General features: G+C 41.9%; 1 long non-coding RNA gene and 1 other non-coding gene across 2 annotated transcripts; both read left to right on the top strand.

Annotated features, from left to right (window-relative positions):
• Positions 1 to 5,141: 5,141 nt before the first annotated feature.
• Positions 5,142 to 22,718, top strand: LOC138989178 (uncharacterized). Its single transcript, XR_011465399.1, has 3 exons — positions 5,142 to 11,212; positions 15,305 to 15,490; positions 18,877 to 22,718. It is a non-coding gene; the product is annotated as an uncharacterized lncRNA (long non-coding RNA).
• LOC138989254 (small nucleolar RNA SNORA70) lies at positions 18,005 to 18,137 on the top strand. Its single transcript, XR_011465498.1, has one exon. It is a non-coding gene; the product is annotated as a small nucleolar RNA SNORA70 (small nucleolar RNA).
• Positions 22,719 to 23,047: the final 329 nt, after the last annotated feature.

Here is a 23,047-nt window from a genome sequence, read left to right as displayed (position 1 = left end):
ATAACTTACAACATCAGTTTATCTTCAAATATCATGGCATTGACTGCTGCTCAAAAAAAGCATGCTTGGGCTGTAGTCTCAATAACACAGAGTTAATATAAGTTCAAAGCATAGATCAATAATATAGATTAATATAGTCCAAAGCATAGATCTTAAGTATTATAGTATTTAATAATACCTTGCTATTATACCTATGCTGCTTGGTCCTTTCCTGAGGCCAAGCCCGTATTCTGAGTGCCAATGTTTAGCTCAGAAAAAACATAGAAAATATAAGGTATGTATTAAAAAAGACTAAAGTAATTTTTTAAAGGATTGTGAATATGATATAACAGGAACAAAAGATTTACCATCCCACATTAAAGCAAAACACTAGATAAAAAACATGAATAAATGGTTAAGATGCTATACATCAGATAATGAAGGAAACTGATGCCGAGTGATGAGAAACAAGTGGCTTGAGTTCGGTGATTGCTTCCAGAAATACTGCCTTCAAAGAGTTTTCAGGCTGAAGCCCAGGGAGGGGGAATCTAAGATATCCTGAGCTGAGGAGATGGACTGAGGATTTTTGGAGGAGGGCATGACAATCCACTCCAGCATTCTTGCCTGGAGAATCCCCATGAATGAAGGAGTCTGGAGGGCTACAGTCCATGGGGTCACACAGACTTGTACATGACTGAACCAATTTAGCATGCAGGCACACACTGAGGATTTAGGATGATCAAAGCAGCTAGAGCTTGCAAGACAGAGTACTAATAGAGATGAGAACTAGACTGAGAAAAAGAAGAAATGTGAAAATTTCCAGCATTCATGCAGGATTGGAAATTGTGCCTGTTCCTACCAACCAGACTGGAAAACCTAATAATTCATGGAAAATTGGATAAATACATAGAAAAGATTTGTGTCAGTAATTAGGCAAAATTAGCCTTAGACCAAAGCTATTCTTGTCCTGCTTGATATATTTTAAACACAAGACCCCAAAAGACAAACTGTCTCCAAATTTTAAGGGAGTATTCCTAATTTTACAGGATACTTTGGGAAAATTGAAGATGAGGGAATTACTTTCTGACTCATTCTATGAGGCTGGCATTACCCCAAGAACAAATCAAAGATCTAACAAGAAAAATTAGGCTGTAAACCAATATCCTGCCTGAGCTTAGATGCAAAATTTCTAACCAAAATTTTAGCAAATTAAATTAATAGTATATAAAAGGAGTAATGCATCATGACTAAGTAAAGTTTATTCCAGGAATTCCAGTTTGGTTCACATATTTGAAAATTACATATTAGAAATTAAAAATTAAATCTGTATGGTTATCTTAATAGATGCAAAAATATTTGTAATAAAATCCAAAATTTATTTCTGATAAAAAAAACTGTCAGAAACAAAGAAATAAAAGGGAATATCTTGAATATTTTAAAAAGGGCATTTACAAAAACTTGGGCTGCTATCACAACTTAATGATGAAAGACTGAATGCATTTCCCTTAGGTTCGGGAACAAGACAAGTACATTCACTTTCCTTATTTTTAGCTTTGAACTGGAAGATTTAGTCAGTCCAATAAGGATAGCATTTTTCAAAAAACACTTAATTGAAATACTACAGATTGGAAAGGAAAAAGTAAAATTGTTGCTATTTGCAGAAAACATGGTCATCCATGTGGAATATATGATGAGATCTACAAAAAAGCTTCAAGAACTAATAACTTAGTAGTATTGTACTATAGAAAGCAAAATCAAAATACAAAAATCAAGTGTGTTTCTTTGTACAAGCAATGAACAGCCAAAAATTAAATTTAAAAAGTGTTTCATTTATAATAGTATTAAAAATGAAATACTTATGGTTAAATCTGGAAAAAATGTATAAAACTCATATATTAAAAGCTGCAAAATTGAGAAAAATTAAAATAGACCTCAATAAATGGAGTGATATACAGAGTTTATGGTCTGGGAAAGTCACTATTACTAACATGTCAATTCTCCACATACAGATTCAAGCAATTCCATTCAGAAGACAGCATCTTTTCTTTTCAGTAGAAAGTGATAAGCTGGTTCTAAAATTCATAAGGAAATGCAAAATAAGAACAAATTTGACAGTCTACTTGACATGAATGCTTACTATAAAGCTTCAGTTTTCAAGACAGTGTAGTAATGGCATAGAAAAGGACAAACAAATCAGTGAACCAGAATATTGAGTTCAGAAGTAGATTCAGATAGAAGTAACAACTGATTTTCAACAAGGTACAGAGGTTATTCAGGGGAGAAAGTATGGTCTTTGCAACAAATGGTGCTAGAAAAATTGGATGTATATGGGCAAAAAAATTCCAGAATAGCAACAAAATCATTGATCCATAGCTCACACCGTAAAACAAATTAACACAAAAATGGACAATAGGCCAAAGAAATACTAAATACATAAAACTTTTGAGAGAAAATATTGGAGAAAAATCTTTGTGATACTGGGATAGACAAAATCTTAGGTATGACACAAATTCACTATCCGTAAAAAGGAGAAAAAGCAAATTAAACTGCATCAATTTTAAAACTTCTGCTCTTTGAAAGACACTCTTAAGAGAATGAAAACACAAGCCCCCAAACTGGAAGAAATATTTTCAAATGATATATGTGATAAGAGGATCTATACAGAGACTACACTTCATCAATAAGAAAAAAATTCAACTGAATATTGAGCAAAATTTTGAGGAAGATCTTTCACCAAAGAGGAGTATCCAAAGATAGTGGGAAATTAGCATATGAAAAGATGTTAAATACAATTTGCCATGCAGTTTGGTCGCTCAATTGTGTCCAACTCTTTAAGACCCCATGGACTGCAGTATGCCAGGCCTCCCTGTCCATTGCCAACTCCTGGCAATTACTCAAACTCATGTCCATTGAGTTGGTGATGCCATCCAACCATCTCATCCTCTGTCATCCCCTTCTCCTCATGCCTTCAGTCTTTCCCAGCATCAGGGTCTTTTCCACTAAGTTAGTTCTTTGCATCAGGTGGCCAAACTATTGGAGTTCAGCTTCAACATCAGTCCTTCCAATGAATATTGAGGACTGATTTCCTTTAGGATGCATTGGTTGCATCTCCTTGCTGTCTAAGGGACTCTCAAGAGTCTTCTCCAACACCACAATTCAAAAGCACCAATTCTTCAGCACTCAGCTTTCTTTATAGCCCAACTCTCACATCCATACATGACAACTGAAAAATCATAGCTTTGACTAGATGGACCTTTGTTGGCAAAGTAATGTCTCTGCTTTCTAATATGCTGTCTAGGTTGGTCATAACTTTCCTTCCAAGAAGCAAGCGTCTTTTAATTTCATGGCTGCAGTCACCATCTGCAGTGATTTTGGAGACCCCAAAAATAAAGTCAGCCACTGTTTCCACTGTTTCCCCATCTATTTGCCATGAAATGATGGGACCAGATGCCATGATCTTAGTTTTCTGAATATTGAGTTTTAAGCCAACTTTTTCACTCTCCTCTTTCATTTTCATCAAGAGGCTCTTTAGTTCTTCTTCACTTTCTGCCATAAGGATGGTGTCATCTGCCTATCTCAGATTATTGATGTTTCTCCTGGCAATCTTGATTCCAGCTTGTGTTTCATCCAGCACAGCATTTCTCATGATGTACTCTGAATATAGGTCAAATAAGCAGGGTGACAATATACAGCCTTGATGTACTCCTTTTCCTATTTGGAACCAGTCCGTTGTTCCATGTCCAGTTCTAACTGTTGTTTCCTGACCTGCATACAGATTTCTCAAGAGTAAGTCAGGTGGTCTGGTATTCCCATCTCTTTCAGAATTTTCCACAGTTTGTTGTTATCCACACAGTCAAAGGCTCTAGAGTAGTCAATAAAGCAGAAACAGATGTTTTTCTGGAACTGTCTTGCTTTTTCCATGATCCAACAGATGTTGGCAATTTGATCTCTGGTTCTCTGCCTTTTGAGGAACTGAAAGGTTGTTGTTGAATCACGCGAATACACCGGGATTCTTGGCCCCCGGAGGAGAAGAATTCAATCCGGGGCCAGAGACGAGGCTTGATCGCTCAGAGCTTTTGTGTAGTAAAGTTTTATTAAAGTATAAAGGAGATAGAGAAAGCTTCTGACATAGGCATCAGAAGGGGGCAGAAAGAGTACCCGCTTGCTAGTGTTAACAATGAAGTTATATACTCTCCAGTGAATCCAAAGAATGTCTGGAGGTTGTAAAGACCTCATCAGACCTACTCCCATAATTTACATTTTAAGATAACAGAATTAGCCAGAAGGTTTAATCCAAAGTCTGTCCTTAATCCAGAGACTGTCCTCAGGCAGGATACATTATTGTTATATAATCCTAAGGAATGTGGAGAAAGAAAAAAGGTTTGTCCTTTCTTCCTCCTTGAGAATTCCAGACCCCTCTCTCTTTGGGGACCCCTAGGCTCCTTATCAACCTGCCTAGGAAATGACTGTCTCAGAACCAGAGATCAAATTGCCAACATCCACTAGCTTTGTTCATAGCGATGCTTCCTTCCTACAGCCCACTTGACTTCATATTCCAGGATGTCTGGCTCTAGGTGAGTGATCACACCATCGTGATTATCTGGGTCATGAGGATCTTTTCTGTACAGTTCTTCTGTGTATCCTTGCCGCCTCTTCTTAATATCTTCTGCTTCTGTTAGGTCCATAGCATTTATGTCCTTTGTTGTACCCAACTTTGCATGAAATGTTCCCTTGGTATCTCTAATTTTCTTGAAGAGATCTCTAGTCTTTCCCATCTATTGTTTTCCTCTATTTATTTGCATTGTTCACTGAGGAAGGCTTTCTTATGTCTCCTTGATATTCTTTGGAACTCTGTATTCACAAGGGTATATCTTTCCTTTTCTCCTTTGCCTTTAGCTTCTCTTATATTCATAGCTTTTTGTAAGGGCTCCTCAGCCAACCATTTTGCCTTTTGCATTTCTCTTCCTTGAGAATGGTCTTGATCCCTGCCTCCTGTACAATGCCACAAGCCTTCATCCATAGTTCTTCAGGCACTCTGTCTATCAGATCTAACCCCTTGAATCTATTTGTCACTTCCACTGTATAATTTTAAGGGATTTGATTTAGGTCATACCTGAATGGTCTAGTGGTTTTCCCTACTTTCTTCAATTTAAGTCTGAATTTGGCAATAAGGAGTTCATGGTCTGTGCCACAGTTAGCTCCAGGTCTTGTTATTGCTAACTGTATAGAACTTCTCCATCTTTGGTTGCAAAGAATATAATCAGTCTTATTTTGGTGTTGACCATCTGGTGATGTACATGTGTAGAGTCTTCTCTTGTGTTCTTGGAAGAGGGTGTTTGCTATGACCAGTGTGTTCTATTGGAAAAACTGTAATAATCCTTGCCCTGCTTCATGCTGTACTCCAAGGCCAAATTTGCCTGTTACTTCAGGTATTTCTTGACTTCCTACTTTTGCATTCCAGTCCCCTATGATGAAAAGGACATCTTTTTAGGGTGTTAGTTCTAGAAGGTCTTGTAGGTCTTCATAGAACCGTTCAACTTCAGCTTCTTCAACATTACTGGTCAGGGTATAGAGTTGGATTACTGTAATATTGAATGGTTTGCCTTGGAAATGAACAGAAATCATTCTGTCATTTTTGAGATTTCATCCAAGTATTGCATTTCAGACTCTTTTGTTGACTATGATGGCTACTCCATTTCTTCTAAGGGATTCTTTTCCACAGTAGTAGATATAATGGTCATCTGAGTTAAATTCACCCATTCCCATCCATTTTAGTTCTCTGATTCCTAAGATATTGATGTTCACTCTTCCCACTTCGAATTTGCCTTGATCCATAGACCTAACATTCCAGGTTCCTATGCAATATTCTTCTTTGCAACATCGGACTTTACTTCCATCACCAGTGACATCACCAACTGGCTGTTTGTTTTTACTTTGGCTCCATCTCTTCATTCTTTCTGGAGTTATTTCTCTACTGATCTCCAGTAGCATATTGGGCACCTAATGACCTGGGGAGTTCATCTTTCAGTGTCCTCTTTTTGCCCTTTCATTCTGTTCATGGAGTTCTCAAGGCAAGAATACTGAAGTGATTTGCCATTCCCTTCTCCAGTGTACCATGTTTTGTTAGAACTCTTCACCATGACCCATCCATCTTGGGTGGCCCTACACAGCATGACTCATAGTTTCATTGATTTAGACAAGGCTGTGGTCCAATTGGTTAGTTTCCTGTGATTGTGGTTTTCAGTCTGTCTTCCCTCTGATGGAGAAGGATAAGAGGTTATGGAAGCTTCTGATGGGAGAGACTGACTGAAGGGGAAATTGGGTCTTGTTCTGATGGGTAGGGCCATGTTCTTAAATCTTTAATCCAATTTTCTGTTAGTGGGTGGGGCTTTTCTCCCTCCCTGTTATTTACCTAGGGCCAAACTATGGTGGACTTATGAAGATAATGGCCTTCTTCAAAAGGTCCCATGCATGTGCTGCTATACTTAGTGCCCCCAGCCCTGTAGCAGCCACCACCAACTCACGCCTCCCCCAGAGACTCCTGGACACTTGTGGGAAAGTCTGGGTCAGTCTCTTGCAGGGTCACTGCTCCTTTCTCCTGGATCCTGGTACAGAAGGTTCTGTTTGTGACTGCCAAGAGTCTGTTTCCCAGTCCTGTTCTGGGGGTCTATGGTGGGGTTAACAGTGACCTCCTCCAGGAGGGCTTATGCCATACCCAAGTTTGCTGCACCCAGAGCCCCTGCCCTTGTGGCAGTCCACTGCTGACCCGTACCTCCACAGGAGACACTCAGACACAGTTCTGTCTCAGTCTTTGTGGGGTCTCTGGGTCCTTGTGTGCTGGACCTCAGAGGCTTGTTTGAGCCCTCTGAGTCTTTCTGGTGGGTATCTGGTTTGATTCTAAATGTGATTTGCCATTAAGGAAATGCAAACTAAAATTATGATAAAATACTGTTACACACCTATTAGAATGGGTAAAATGAAAAAGGTTTAACCATACCAATGTTGGAGGTGATGTCAAAGAACTGGAACTTTATATATGGCTGCTGGGAATATAAATAGTACAAAAAGTTTAGAAAAAAAAATCGGTGCTTCCTTAAAATTTTAAACTCTTGGCCCCATGTGAACCCATGATTATACTCTCAGTTATTTAGCCAAATGAAATGAAAGCCATACAAAGACTTTTATAGGATCATTCCCAGGAACTTTGTTTGTAATAACCTCCAACCAAAAATAACCCAAATATCCATCATTAGGTAAATGCATAAACAAATTGTGGCATGTCTATACAGTAGAATACTATTCAACACTAGAAAGAATGAACTTGATATATCCAACATAGGGCTTCCCAGATGGTGCTAGTGATAAAGAATCTTTCTGCCAATGCAGAAGACATCACAGAGGCAAGAGACGTGGGTTCCATCCTTAGGTCAGGGTCCCTTGGAGGAGGAAATGGCAACCCACTCCAGTATTCTTGCCTGAAAAATTCCTGGACAAGAGGAACCTGTTGGGCTACAGTCCCATGGAGTCACAAAGAGTTAGAGACAACTGAGCAACTGAGCACGTATCCAACATGCTCAGAAATGAGGCCAGACAGAAGAGTACGCAATGTATGACTGATTCCATTCGTAAAGAACTCCAGAAAATGGAAGTAAAACACAGATGAGTGATTCCCTGAGGCTGAGGAAGAACAGGAGGGAGAGATTACAAAGGAGAAATGAAGTTTTGGGGGATGAAGGATATGTTCACTATCTTGATTGTGGTGATGGTTCCATGGAGTTTACATATATCACAACTTATCAAATTGTGCATTTTAAATATGTACAGCTCAGTATATGTCAATATTACCTTAATAAAATAGTTTTTTAAAAAGAAGCAACTCCATTCCTGGGCATATACCCAGAGAAACCTTAATTTCAAAAAAATTATGCACCCTAGTGTTCACGGCTGCACTGTTTGCAATAGCCAGAACCTGGAAGGAACCTAAATGTCCATCAACAGAGGAGTGGATAAAGAAGATGTGGCACATATGTACAGTAGAATATCACTTAGCCATAAGAAGGAACAGAATTATGCCATTTGCAGAGACATGGACAGACCTAGAGACTGTCATACAGGGTGAAGTAAGGCAGAAAGAGGAAAGCAAATATCACATATTAAGGCAAATATCACATATATGTAGAATCTAGAGAAATGGTACAGATGAACCTATCTGGAAAGAAGAAATAAAGACAGACTTAGAGAACAAATGTATGGACACTAAGGGCAGAAAAGAGGGTGGGATGAATTGGCAGATTGGGATTGATGTATATACACTGTTGATATTATAAATAAAATGGATAACTAGTGAGACCTACTGTATAGCACAGGGAACTCTACTCAGTGCTCTGTGGTCACCTAAATGGGAAAGAACTCCCCAAAAGATGATATATGTAAACAAGTATCTAATTCAATTTGCTGTACCTCAGAAAGTAACACAGCATTGTAAATCAACTTTACTCCAATAATTAAAAAAAAAAGAATTGCTATTTATTCTTGTCCATTGGCTTTTAAACTGCTACATTTTTACTTTGGCTGTTTCATAAATTAGGGTAAACTACTGCTATGCTGACTCGATGAGGATATTTCTTGACTCTTAAATCTGACCTCTAGTCTCTTCCCAACTAATCTCATTAACTGGACAACAAATAACAAAAAAATGCAAGACAGAAGAGGGTAGTGTTCCCCAGTCATCCATAATTATGAATTCTTTCCATTCCCATCAGGCATTGCTTCTGAGTTCAAGGACGGTAGTTTTAATCAGCCTGGGGTGAACTTATTCCAGGGAGGGACTTGTGGGGTGAGAGAGATAGGGAGGAATGGCGAGCAAGAGTATATTAAAGTCTTTGGAGGATGGGATGATGTATGTAGTTTAAAAACAAAGCAGAGCTATGTCCTATTTATGATTTTTGTTTTGATTCATGAGAGGAAGGTTTATAAAGATTGAGAAATGCTATTTTAGGATATTCCTATTACTTTTGAATTATTGGTTTTTAACTCTTTTAAGAGTTTTGAAAGCCATCCTATTACTTTTGAATTATTGGTTCTTAACTTTTAGAAGAGTTTTGAAAGCCAGAGCCTTTTTCCCCAGGAAAATGAACATGACTTGGTGTTTTGTAAAACTGTCAGGGTTCTACAGATGCAGCCCCAGCTGTTTGTGGATTCCAGGCTCAGAGCCTGTATCTTCAATCACCTTGTTTTCAAACGCCCTCAGGGCTGTTTCAGGGTACTGGGACTCTGGACACAATCTGTGCTCTAGGGTCTATTTTTTAAAATGAGTCTGACTGGTAAACTTGGGAACAATGAGACTCTACAGGTCCTGTAGCCTTTTGAAAGGAAGCAGGGAGTGAGTCCTGATGAAGAATTTTGGTTTTATTTTCTGCTAGCTGTGTGATCATGGGCAAAGTATCAATATCAACATCTTGAATCTCACACGTCCTCACTTTTAAACATGGGGATAATAATGTCTGTCCATGGGACTTCTCTGGCAGTCCAGTGGTTAAGAATCTGCCTTGCAATGCAGGAGGTGTGGTTCGACTCCTGGTCAGGGAACCAAGGTCACACAAGTCAGGGAGCAACTAAGCCCTTACACCACCACTAGAGTCCATGCAGAGCATGACACAACAAAGACTCTGAGTGTGGCAACTAAGACCTGACATAGCTAAATAAATAAATAATCCCTTGGAGAAGAAAATGGCAACCCACTCTAGTATTCTTGCCTGGGAAAGCCATTGCACAGAGGAGCCTGTTGGGCTACAGTCCATGGGGTTGCAAAGAGTTGGACGTGACTTAGCAACTAAACAACAGCAACAAATAAATCTTAAAAAAATAATGTCTGTCCAATCTACTTTACAATTGTCATATGAGGCTTGAATAAGACATTAAAATCTGGCTGTGTGCATGGAAAAACTATCAAATGTTAATAATTATTACTCTGCCTAAGAGAATGAAAGTGAAAGTGTTAGTCGCTCAGTCGTGTCCAACTCTTTGCGATCTCATGGACTGTATCCTGCAAGGTTGCTCTGTCCATGGAATTTTCCTGGCAAGAATACTAGAGTGGGTTGCCATTTACTTCTCCAGGGAATCTTCTGCCCCAGGAATCGAATCCAGGTCTCCTACATTGCAAGTGAATTCTTTACCGTCTGAGCCACTAGAGAAGCATAGGAGAATAGGGACTACAAAAATCAAAAGGGGCTTTTAAGTAATGCATTTGAATATATGCTTTTGAATGGGGACAAATGAAACTACTTTTACTTCTAGAATGATCAAGAAGCAAGAGTATGAGATTGCAAGAGTACCATGCAAATGTCACAGATGAGAATCATCTGTGAATCCCCATGTTTCATTTATTTCTTAGAACGAATTTGCCATTGCCACTACGGTCATGAGAATTCTCATTAAAAGCTTCTGTAAACTGCTACTCAGGACTGCCTGCTGCGGGTTCACGAGATCCCCTGTGTTGTCATGAGTGTTCTGTCCCTTCCGTAGTCGTGATGCACATCATCGTGGACTGCCAGATGCTATCATGGAAAAATTCTAGTACCAGTGAGGAATAAAACATGTCTGAAAAATTTATGGTTGCCTAACGATAGTTTTTTAAAATACCTGTCGAGGCTGTTATTACAAGAGTGAATGTTGACAACACCAACCTTGCAGGAGTCAGGATGGAGTCGGTGCTAACGTGCCATTTTGCCTTTTCTTCCTCAAAGTGTAAAGCTTTTAAAGAGGAGTAAATTTTCCTGAACAGCATTCCAGCAATTCGTATATCATTTGGTTTCAGAAACTCCATGCCTGTGGCTGCCTCCTCCCTCTTCATATTCCGTTGTATTGGCTGTGGTGACACCTCCAGTGCAGACTCATTTATAGTCTGGGCACCGGCAACCTCGAGCTGCTGGAACACCCCACGGGGAAGCAATTATTCCATCAGAGGCCTCTTATTGTCCTCATCTCGCCACTAATTTCTGCATGATTTAAATCTGCATTTGCCACCACCTATTATTTGCCTGGTGCTGACACCACAGGTGCCATGATCAGAGAGGGCCTGGCTGTCTCTCTTTTTCTCTCCTGCAGTGTCAGCTGGGTATTCTGACATTTGAAAAGAGAAAGCATGGAGGTGACTGTAATCTAGTTCTTGGCACGCCCTTAACAGAGCATGTGGCGCTGGATGAGAAATCGCAGGTCCCAGGCTTGTCTTCTGGTAAGTATAGATAATTTACTCAATCTTTTTGAGTCTCAGTTTCCCAATTCAGAGTCTGATGACAACATAATTCTTCAGCCCGTTAGAGAATCTTATGTCCTTTTCCTAGATATCATCTTACTTTTAGCCACTTGGGAGTATCTGAAATGCAGATTTTAATTAACATGATTTTAATTAACCTAAAATGACATCAGAGAAGGCAATGGCACCCCACTCCAGTACTCTTGCCTGGAAAATCCCATGGACAGAGGAGCCTGGTGGGCTGCTGTCCATGAGGTCACTAAGAGTCGGACACGACTGAGCGACTTCACTTTCACTTTTCACTTTCATGCATTGGAGAAGGAAAAGGCAACTCATTCCAGTGTTCTTGCCTGGAGAATCCCAGGGACGGGGGAGCCTGGTGGGCTGCCATCTATGGGGTCGCACAGAGTCGGACACAACTGAAGCGACTTAGCAGCAGCAGCAGCAGCAAAATGACATAATTATGTGACATCCTTCCCTCATCCTGTCAAATTCTTAATCTCTGAGTCTGAAGTGTGCTCATTGACTCAGTTGTGTCTCACTCTTTGCGATCCTATGGACTGTAGCCTGCCAGGTTCCTCTGTCCATGGAATTTTCCAGGCAAGAATATTGGAGTGGGTTGCCACTTCCTTCTCCAGGGAATCTTCCCAACCCAGGGATCGAACCTGGGTCACTTGTGTCTCCTGCATTGGCAGGTGGATTTGAGACACAAGTACAGATATTTACAGTAACAGCAAGTGTGAACAGCTGGGATTCACACCACTAAGCCCTCTAAACACCCAGCCTGGACACAGAGAAAGTCACATACTCAGGGCACTGCACAGAGACAGAAGGCCAGATGTCAGACTTTGAAGGAATGACTGCTGGGCCCCCTCTGGATCATAGAAACACCAGCTGTTCCTTGGCATGGCCCTGCTTTCAGGATTCAATGTCATGATGATGGGTCGGATCCTGGTACCTGCCTCACGCTTCCCATCGGTGTGCTTGGCTGGGGGAACAGGGTGTGGCAGACACAATTGGCACCCACCGAATTCCTACATTTATGCCGTGCTACATTTCCCAGGCTCTCAGTCATCCAAATTGGGGGCTTGTCAGTTGCAATTCCAATAATGAATTTGGAGCAGGTGTGTTGTTGCCACGTACAGACTGAAGCACTAAGAGCTAGCCTGCTTCCACCAAATTTCTGTTATCTGGCTTGGCAACATGTTCCAGGTTGGTGAGCTCTAAGAAGGAGCTGGCTGTCCAACCTGTGCTGGACTGGACTTGAGCAAGAAATAAACCTTTGTTGTTTTAAGGCATCCACATTTAAGGGCTTGTCTATTGCAGTAGTGAGTGTTAATTGTTCCATGGTAAAAGATATGAGAGTGAGAACCAGTATTTGAAAGTTACCTAGAAACAATTCCAGCTCTTAAGGAAGAGTATTCTCAGAGAACTTTACAAAAATATATTGGTCAAGAAAAAAAAAAAAATATTGACCCATCCAGTGAGATAGTGAGCTCTGGGGCACGACAGAGTTTAAGAAGAGCTTGTGGGCAAGGATGCTGTTAAGTAGCTTCTGGGCATCTTCCTCCCACTTCTAGTCCCCTATCAGGAGACTTGCTAAGATGCCGCCTGTGAAAGGCTACGTGAGTCTAAGACAGCATTAACTCATTAATGATGGGTTTGTTGAAAGTGTTCCGAGTGTTTGTCAAAGTGTCCCTTTGTCAAAGTCAACTCACTGTTCTGTGATTTTTAAGGAAGGAAAGACTTCAGACTCCACTTATTGGATGTTCACTGTCATTTTACAGGACTCCTAAAGCAGGATGACTTTGACATGCTGTAGGGCAGCAGGCACTTTTCTTTCCTAATTTACTAGATGTTTTCAGGACTTAGGCTACTCTTGCCTTTATGATTGTTGCCAGGCAACAGCCTAAAGCCCTTGGTCTAACACCACAGAGAAATTCATCTTTTAAAAGAGTCAAACTTTAGTAGTTTCTTTTGACCCCAGTGAAAAGTGAAAGATTGACTAGCATTTTGAAGGGTGGCCTGCAGTACCAGAATGTTCTTTGTTGTTTAGGGTGTTGTCAATGGCTTTTTGCTTTGCTAATCTCAGGCCCCATAAAAGCAGCTCACCTTCAATAACCTGGTTTATGCTTAGGATAAGAGGTAATATGGCAGCCAAGGCAATCACCACTCAGTAGACTGTGGTTCTCACCTTAAAAGAAGTATCAGAGGAAGGAGGGGAGTGAGAAATTGAAATTGGGACCTGCATATTGAGGTGGAAAAATTCAAGATAACAAGTTCAGTCAGTTCAGTTCAGTTCAGTCGCTCAGTCGTGTCCGACTCTTTGCGACCCCATGAATCGCAGCACACCAGGCCTCCCTGTCCATCACCAACTCCCAGAGTTCACTCAGACTCACGTCCATTGAGTCAGTGATGCCATCCAGCCATCTCATCCTCTGTCGTCCCCTTCTCCTCCTGCCCCCAATCCCTCCCAGCATCAGAGTCTTTTCCAATGAGTCAACTCTTCGCATGAGGTGGCCTAAGTACTGGAGTTTCAGCTTTAGCATCATTCCTTCCAAAGCAATCCCAGGGCTGATCTCCTTCAGAATGGACTGGTTGGATCTCCTTGCAGTCCAAGGGACTCTCAAGAGTCTTCTCCAACACCACAGTTCAAAAGCATCAATTCTTCAGCGCTCAGCCTTCTTCATAATCCAACTCTCACATCAATCTCACATTAGTCATGTGCAAACACAGCCTTATCTTCTTATGAACTGGCACCAACAACACAGGGACTGTCCTGAGGGCTGTTTAGAGTTTCTATTTTAAACCAAAACAATTTTTTTCAGAAAGGAATAAAAGATAAGGAGCTTAGAGCTCTTCTAAGTTCCCAATGTTCTAATTTTCAGAGTTTGCTTACTCCTGGCAGACAAAGTCATGCCAATGCAGGACTAACACTCAAGTCCCCAACTTTCCAATCATTGCCTTTTGTATCTGCACCTCTGATACATTCCTTGGAGATGTACTATGCAGTTAAGTTTTGGTAGAACTTAACCACCTAAAAAAAGAAGGCCTCAGATTGTAGAGTTTCTATGGCCATCATTCATTCATTCATTGTTTCTGATTTCAATGAGCATTCATGCTTACATAAAATGTATTCCCTGACATTGACTTAAAGGAGAGATGTGCATATTTCTTGGAGAAGGCAATGGCAACCCACTCCATTGTTTTTGCCTGGAGAATCCCAGGGACGGGGGAGCCTGGTGGGCTGCTGTCTATGGGGTCGCACAGAGTCAGACATGACTGAAGCGACTTAGCAGCAGTGCATATTTTTGCTTATTAAGCATTATTAAGTGTTGCCAGGGTTTGAGTCTTAAGCAGTTATAATCCGCAATGTGCCCCCCAGTCCTGATTTCTGTTTCCTGGGGTATAATGGTTAATACTTTGGCCACCTGATGTGAAGAGCCAACTTACTGGAAAAGACTCAGATGCTGGGAAAGATTGAGGGCAGGAGGATAAGAGGGTAACAGAGGATGAGATGTTTGGATAGCATCATTGACTCAATGGCCATGAGTTTAAGCAAACTCCAGGAGATGGTGAAGGACAGGGAAGCCTGGTGTGCTGTAGTCCATGGGATCGCAAAGAGTCAGACACGGCTGAGCAACTGAACAGCAGCAACAATGGTTAATGCCTGTCTCTCTGCCTCATGAGAAGAGAGGATACAGTTCACCTCTTCTGATTTTCCAGAACTCGTCAAGGACAAGACAGAAAGCCCTTTCAGGACCAATCAGACAGGTTGATATCCATCCTTCTTTCAGGACTATGTGGATCCCACGGGGCCCACCTCTTTCCAGGAAAAGCAATGCTTTCCTGCTCACCCTTGGCCTTCCCTTCCTGGGTCCCTGGGCTTTAGTCAGGCCCTGAGAACAAACATGCATTCTCTCATGATCAAGGCCCCTGCAGCTGCCCTGCTTGGGAAGGGGGTTGGGGCTGCAAAGGCAGGAGCTAGGTACATGTTCTAGGATCATGTTTGTCCAGGAGTTCTAATTTGAATCTGAAGTTTATAGCGTGTTGGTTTTTTTTCTTCCCTAGACATCTCCTCCCCTCTGCTTCATAAATAGCCACCTCCTCTGGGCTTATAAATTACGTTGCAACTGCTTGGGAGCTCTGTTTTGACCTCTTATTTGCATCACCACATAAAGTCATGTTGCCATGAGCACCGCTTGTTAGTGCCATGTGTTGGGAATGAGACACACTGGAAGCAGAATCAAACAGCAGGTGAGTCAAAGCACAGTGCACCATGCCTTTGAGGATCATAAAATGGGCATTGCACTACAAAAGGTGGCCAACCTGAGGATGCCAAGCTGAGTAAGAGGACATACTCCATGGGTCCTATGCGTTGGAGGCCAAGGCTGGAGGCAAGACCCAGTCAGACAGAAGGCTTGAGGGCAAACAGGGAAATCAAAGTGCAGACCAGTCAGAGAGGGAAGCTGAGCATAGGTCCCCTGTAAGCTGAGAGCTGTGACACTCTAACACAGTCTTCACCATATAGCCCTCTCCATAGACAGAGCACTGCCCACAGACAGAGGATGAGGTTGAAAGCTGCCTGACGCCTGTATTACAGTAGCAGGGCTGGTATGAGCCCTTCCTTTGGCATAAACATAGAAATAAGCTTCAGGCAAATTGAAAGGCCTGCAGATTAGCTGGGTGGCCTTCCTTGTAAATGTAAGCCCTGGACCTGAAGTGACTTTGTTACCTACGTGTCCACTATAAGACTTCCCACCCCTACCCCTAAATACACATATGTGCATAGTATGTGTGTGAATATATGCACATGTGTGTACATACATGTGTATATGTATGTGTATATACTATATGGTTTATATACATGAGTAATGAACATGAAATATTATATACATGATGTATGTGTCCATCCATACATATACACACTCAAAACTGAATTTTTCAAGACTCTTGTACCCTTGCCAAAGCTCCATTGATTTCCTCCTTCCTCAGGCTAGCACCCCTCCCTGTGCCCCACCACATTAGCCCCATTAGTTGCTATTTCTCGGTCATGGCTCCATGCTGTGCCTTGGGCAGCACCATAGGCTTCAAACCTTTTCAAATGCTTTCAGCTCCTCAGAACTGACTTGTTCAGTGTTCCATTTCCTAAGAACCTTTTTGGTGGGATGGGTTCTAATCTAATAAGCTGGCTCCATTAGCTGGTCATTAATGACAGTGTGTTATACTGTTTGGAGAGCATATTTGCATATTAACCTGTCCTGAGTTTTATCGCAAATGGTCTGCTGCCTGGGCCTGAATGAGAGCCAGGTAAGTGGTGCCTCAGATGCAAAATTCAAGGAGGTGTTCACACAACACTGAGAGTAAGCACCCTAGATTTATCACCTGAGGAGCTTCTCTTGCCTCCCCTGAGTTCAGGCCCTAACTGCCAGGTGATAGGAAGGTAAAGCTTTGTGATGAGCAAGAAGAGAGAAACTCCTTGTCTCCAAAATCACATTCCGTAGCTATCTGCTTGCTCTAAGTATTAACTTGGGGACGCCTCAGTCTTAAATTCATTTGCTAAGTCAAAATGTAAAATATCACATATGTTAATTTGCAAGATATTTCTTTTTAAAAAATTCTGTATATTTATTTTTGGCTGCTCTGAGTCTTTGGTTGTTATGTGTGAGCTATTCTTCATTGCAGTGCACGGGTTTCTCACTGTGATGACTTCTCTAGTTGCGGAGCACAGGCTCTAGGGCACAAGCTTCAGTCCTTGTGGCAGAGAAGCTTAGCTGCCCCGCAGCATGTGGAGTCTTCCCGGCCAGGTATCAATCCTGCGTCCTCTCCATTGTCAGGAAGATTCTTAACCACTGGACCACCAGGGAAGTTCCAAGATATATCTTAGTGCATAACAGTTTACAAACAGCAAAAAAGAAAAGAAAAAAGGTTCTGGGTAATAGCAACCGAAAAAAGTTGGGCACACAATAATACTGATTTGGCACTGATTTCATTTTATTTTTGTAGAATGTCACTTCTGAAATAGTATGATATTAAAAGGATAAATTTAAGATATAAAATTAGATGATCAAAAACATAAATCTTGTGAAGTCAAAGGCACAAGTATATTTCTCAAATAGATGAACTACTTTAAAGAGAAAATTCTCAACATTCCCAGGGATCCACATCACCATGGGCACATTCCACCCCACTGAGGTCCTGTGCATTTCCAGGTCCTAATGACGAATGTAATACTAACATTTGGTGACTTCCTGTCACCTTGCCTACATCAGGAGTGCAAAGGCAATGTGGTGATAATTAGGAATATGGAGTGCAATCATTTCAGAGGTTCCAGAAATCACTCTGGTCATTAACAAAATGAATAAGAAACTATTACATTACACTCTTATTAAAGGGATGGTCATTTTGAGCAATAATTGCTTTTGAAAACAAATGGGCAGTTATTTTAAATCTATTGCTAAAGCTAACTTTCTTAGCTAAAAATAAGTGATGTGAGCTTTGATGCAGGGATTCCTCATAAAGAAGCAACAATTTGCAGCCAATTAGCCAACCGTGGGCTTCCTATGTGGTGCTAGTGGTAAAGAACCCACTTGCCAATGCAGGGGATGTAAGAGATACAGATTCGATCCCTGGGTCAGGAAGATCTCCTGGAGGAGGGCATGGCAACCGACTCCAGTATTCTTGCCTGGAGACTCCCATGGACAGAGGAGCCTGGTGGGCTATATAGTCCATGGGGTTGCACAGAGTCAAACATGACTGAAGTGACTTAGCATGAGCAAAGCAAGCCACCTGTGCTATTTCCCCCCTGGGAGCCCAGGGTGCAATGGCTGCAAATAGGAGCCTTTTCAGTAGTGTATACAGCCTGTTGCCTGCATGAGTTGCCCTAAGGAACTTGAATACGACCCTTTACAGTGGACATGCAGACATGACTGGCATGCTGTCTGCAATCTAAGCTCCAGACAGGTATGTGCAGTGCCTTTGGAAAGCCCCAGGGCAGTGGCCAGGGTCCACACTGGTTAAGTCATAATGTTCATCTGCATCAAGCTGCAGAACAAGGAGCATGTGACTGAGATCCTCCGCAGGGTCAAGTTCACATTCTCTGGCAGCCAGAAGCTCCACATCTCCAAGAAGGGATTAAATTTTCTAAATTTAATGCAGATGAATTTGAAAACATGGTGGCAGAAAAGTGGTTCATCTCAGATGGCTGTGGGGTCAAATATACCCCTATTCCTGGCCCTCTGGCAAAATGGTGGGCCTTGCACCCACGAGAACCTTGGCACTGTCCCCTCTGTACTCATGTCCATAATAAATCCTACTTTCTTGTCAGAAAAAAAAGAGCCAAGGTAGGTGATTTCCCCCAGCAGGTACATAATGATGAGTTTCCAGCTTCAGAATCTTCCTTTTGTTCCATGTCCAGTTCTAACTCTTGCTTCTTGACCTCCCATTATTCTTGCTTTAAATTTAAGCTCTTGGCAGGATTTGGCCTCCCTAATACCAGACCACCTGACCTGCCTCTTGAAATCTGTATGCAGGTCAGGAAGCAACAGTTAGAACTGGACATGGAACAACAGACTGGTTCCAAATTGGGAAAGGAATATGTCAAGGCTACATATTGTCACCCTGCTTATTTAACTTATATGCAGAGTACATCATGAGAAACACTGGGCTGGAGGAAGCACAAGCTGGAATCAAGATTGCCGGGAGAAATATCAATAACCTCAGATATGCAGATGATACCACCCTTATGGCAGAAAGTGAAGAACTAAAGAGCCTCTTGATGAAAGTGAAAGAGGAGAGTGAAAAAGTTGGCTTAAAGCTCAACATTCAGAAAACGAAGATCATGGCATCTAGTCCCATCACTTCATGGGAAATAGATGGGGAAACAGTGGAAACAGTGTCAGACTTTATTTTTTGGGGCTCCAAAATCACTGCAGATGGTGATTGCAGCCATGAAGTTAAAAGACGCTTACTCCTTGGAAGGAAAGTTATGACCAACCTAGATAGCATATTCAAAAGCAGAGACATTACTTTGCCAACAAAGGTCCGTCTAGTCAAGGTTATGGTTTTTCCAGTGGTCATGTATGGATGTGAGAGTTGGACTGTGAAGAAGGCTGAGTGCCAAAGAATTGATGCTTTTGAACTGTGGTGTTGGAGAAGACTCTTGAGAGTCCCTTGGACTGCAAGGAGATCCAACCAGTCCATTCTGAAGGAGATCAGCCCTGGGATTGCTTTGGAAGGAATGATGCTAAAGCTGAAACTCCAGGACTTTGGCCACCTCATGCGAAGAGTTGACTCATTGGCAAAGACTCTGATGCTGGGAGGGATTGGGGGCAGGAGGAGAAGGGGAGGAAAGAGGATGAGATGGCTGAATGGCATCACTGACTTGATGGATGTGAGTCTGAGTAAGCTCTGGGAGTTGGTGGTGGACAAGGAGGCCTGGCGTGCTGTGATTCATGGGGTCACATAGAGTCGGACACGACTGAGCGACTGAACTGAACTGAACTGAGTGTCTGTGTGGCTTCATCAATCTCCATTTAAAATCCACTTTTGAAGGGGGGCTTGGCCTTACCCTCCATGGTGCAACCCCAAGACACTTCCTCAGAGAAGCCTTCTCTAGCAATCATCCTAAGATGACTTCATCATGATTCTCTATCTTATCACATTTTCAATGATTTAGTCCTCAGAAAAGTCTTTACTGCTTTCTGTTGTCTGCAAAACTAGTAAAACAGCAGTAGCAGTAATCTGACATTCAACACCTTCTACAAACTGACCATTGTGTCTCTACACATGTCTACCCTGCTCTTTGAGCTCCCAACTAACTAGTCTTTGCAGATCCTGACTAAGGTATAACTGTTCCCGTTCTACCTTCTTTCTTATTGCAATTCTACTCACTTAGAAAGCCCTGACTCCTCTACTTGTTCAAGACTGATCCATCCACCAAGTCTCAGATTTAGGACTATTTCTTCCATGAACCCTGCTAAATAGTTTTAGAGCTCAATGATGACTGCCACTTCTCAACTCTTGTAGAAATATTTGCTAGCATGCTTTCTCCTTATACATTCCTTCATTCATTTCAAATAGGTAGCCAGACCCTCAGGAATTTTGCCTCGTGAGAAGTCGACAGCTTTTCCTGTGTTTTGTAAGAACGTAATCCATTGAGTTGATGATATTAGTGCCCTGGAGTAGCAGTAGAGAGAGGAGATTGTCTTTGAGAGGAAGCTAGGTGAGTGTCCTCTGATATAGGACAGGATGGAGGGAGTACTGAGGCTCACAACAGAGTGGAAGACTGGGTAGCAGTTCTAAGGCAACATCCCAGGGGCAGGGGCAAACTGATAGGACTTAGCTGTAGTTATGCCAAGGGAGGCAGCACCCAAGATGCCAGAATTCAGCCTCTGCAAGAACTGTCAAGTCCTACGCAGAGCTTCAAAGTGGCAAAAGTGTCAACGAGTCCTTGATCCTGAAGAAATCATGCAGACCAAACAATGGTATCTCAAAATAATTCATCTGAGCAGGTGACCAGTGAACTACGCAGACCTGGATGCTGCATTAACTCAGGGAGCCCTTGGCATTGACTCAAGTTGAATTTCCTTTCAGTCTGGGCCAGAATAAGGTTGATCTAGGAAAGAAACATATGTGCTGTTCTTGCACACCTATTATTTTATACTAGCTACTCTAGTGATTTATTTAACTTATTAAATTAGCATGATATCTATCACTGATATTCATCCTCCTTTGTATTTGCATTATATCACCCAAGCTATGTCAGAAGCTCCTGGAGGACTGGATCATTTCAGACTCTAGTAGAATTTGCTGCATGTAAATAACAACCAGGTTTCTGTGACAGGAAGGCTAGGGATACTGTCTGGAGGACAGACTTTAGTTTCTTGGTAATAATTTCCTCATAAATAGTCCAAGTGCTGAGAAGTAGTTCACATGCATTCAGTAACCCATCAGATATTATAGAAATAAGAGGAGACATGTGAGTCAGAGAGCAGGAGGAAAAACAAACAGATAGTTGTTAGGGCTGGCCTGACTCATGGCTATCATTTATAATAATAGCTCCTATTTGTGTGTCCTTACTGAGATGGGCTCTGCTGAATCTTCCCTTGCTTTGTTTCAGAGTTGTATGTCAGTAAAATGAGAAATCCCACTTCGAAATCAAATCTACAAATGCTCATTAATAAAAAAAGAAAAGCAGAAGACAAAGCTGAATACAAGATATTACCCTAATTTTACCATTTGTATGACCAACCTAGACAGCATATTAAAAAGCAGAGACAGTACTTTGCTGACAAAAGTCCATTTAGTCAAAGCTAAGGTTTTTCCAATTGTCATATATGGAAGTGAGAGTTGGACTATACAGATAGCTGAGCACCGAAAAATTGATGCTTTTGAACTGTGATGATGGAGAAGACTCTTAAGAGTCCCTTGGCCTGGAAGGAGATCAAACCAGTCAATCCTAAAGGAAATTCATCTTGAATATTCATTGGAAGGGATGATGCTGAAGCTGAGGCTCTAATACTTCGGCCACCTGATGGGAAGAACAGATTCATTGGAAAAGACCCTGATTCTGGGAAAGATTGAAGGCAGGAGGAGAGGGGGACTACAGAGGATGAGATGGTTGGATGGCATCACTGACTAAATGAACATAAATTTGAGCAAGCTCCGGGGTTGGTGATGGACAGGGAAGCCTGGTATGCTGCAGTCCATGGGCTCGCAAAGAGTCAGACACAGCTGAGTGACTGAACTGAACTTAACTGAATATCTATGTGCATGTGTGCCTGCGTTCTCAGACATGTCTGACTCTTTTGTGACCTAAGGACTGTAGCCCGTCAGACTTCTCTGTCCATGGAATTTTCCAGGGAAGAATATTGAAATGGGTTGTCATTTTGAGAGAGTCAATTCCTAGGCAGATTGATAAGAAGGCCGGGGGTCCCAAAGGAGAGAGGGGTATGGGGTTCTCAAGGAGGAGGAAAGGACAAACTTTTTCTCCTCTACATTCCTTAGGATTATATAACAATAATGTATCCTGCTTGAGGACAGTTTCTCCTTCCTGAAAGCCTTCTGGCTAATCCTGTTATCTTAAAATGTAAATTATGGAAGTGGGTCTAGTAAGATCTTTACAACCTCCAGACATTCTTTTGATACATTGTAATAACTAATTAAAAAATATATAACTCCCTTGCTAACACTAGCAAAAGGGGCACTTTTTCTGCCCCCTTCTGATGTCTATGTCAGCTTTCTCTATCTCTTTTATACTTTAATAAAACTTTATTACACAACAGATCTGAGCAATCAAGCTTCGTCTCTGGCCCCAGATTGAATTCTTCTCCTTCGGAGGCCAAGAATCCCGGCATCTTTCGTGGTTCAGCAACATTTCGATTTCCTATTCCATTGTGTACCTACAGTTCAGTTCAGTTCAGTCGCTCAGTCATGTCTGACTCTTTGCGACCCCATGAATCACAGCACGCCAGGCCTCCCTGTCCATCACCAACTCCTGGAGTTCACTCAGACTCACGTCCATTGAGTCAGTGATGCCATCCAACCATCTCATCCTCTGTCGTCCCCTTCTCCTCCTGCCCCCAATCCCTCCCAGCATCAGAGTCTTTGCCAATGAGTCAACTCTTCGCATGAGGTGGCCAAAGTACTGGAGTTTCAACTTTAGTGTCATTCCTTCCAAAGAAATCCCAGGGCTGATCTTCAGAATGGACTGGTTGGATCTCCTTGCAGTCCAAGGGACTCTCAAGAGTCCTCTCCAACGCCACAGTTCAAAAGCATCAATTCTTCGGTGCTCAGCTTTCTTCACAGTCCAAC

The sequence above is a fragment of the Bos mutus genome, chromosome 9 (genome assembly GCF_027580195.1).
Source record: "Bos mutus isolate GX-2022 chromosome 9, NWIPB_WYAK_1.1, whole genome shotgun sequence".
In the NCBI taxonomy this organism is placed as follows: domain Eukaryota; kingdom Metazoa; phylum Chordata; class Mammalia; order Artiodactyla; family Bovidae; genus Bos; species Bos mutus.
Note: the sequence above shows the minus strand (reverse complement) of the source record. Positions and strands in the feature narration are given on the sequence as shown.